This window comes from Eimeria mitis, genomic scaffold (genome assembly GCF_000499745.2).
Source record: "Eimeria mitis Houghton genomic scaffold, Emh_scaff1281, whole genome shotgun sequence".
Taxonomy (NCBI): Eukaryota; Apicomplexa; class Conoidasida; order Eucoccidiorida; family Eimeriidae; genus Eimeria; species Eimeria mitis.
Window position 1 is genome coordinate 1,475 of NW_013568576.1, and position 432 is coordinate 1,906.

Consider the following 432-nt stretch of genomic DNA (forward strand, 5'->3'; position numbering starts at 1 on the left):
ATGCAGCGCCGCAGCCGCAGCAGCAATCTGCACAGACACCGCAGATACACAGCTGCTGCTGTTGCTGCTGCTGTTGTTGCTGCTGCTGCTGTTGCTGCTGCTGCTGCTGCTGTTGTCTCCTATGCGTCTGCGGTCCCTCGTCATCAGATATGGAGGAGTCGCAGCAGCAGCCATTACAGCAGCAGCAGCAGCAACAGCAACAGCAGCAACAGCAGCAGCAGCAACAGCACGAACAGCAGCAGCAGCAGCAACAGCAGCAGCAGCAGCAGCAGCAGCAGCAGCATCTCACATTTTATATATTGCTGCTGATGGCCGCTTGGGAGACGCGAGCTGAAGAGACACCGCAAGGGGCCGCTGCAGCAAAGGCTGCTGTCTACCGAGGGCTGTTGCAGTAGCCAGTGCTGCTGCTGCTGCTGCTGCTGCGGGTGTTGC

The 432-nt window shown here is 59.3% G+C and overlaps 1 protein-coding gene across 1 annotated transcript in view; it reads right to left on the reverse strand.

The window, feature by feature from the left end:
- EMH_0033670 (uncharacterized protein) overlaps positions 1-432 on the reverse strand; it is a gene marked incomplete at both ends in the record, with an annotated part of 11,329 nt that overhangs the window by 1,185 nt on the left and 9,712 nt on the right.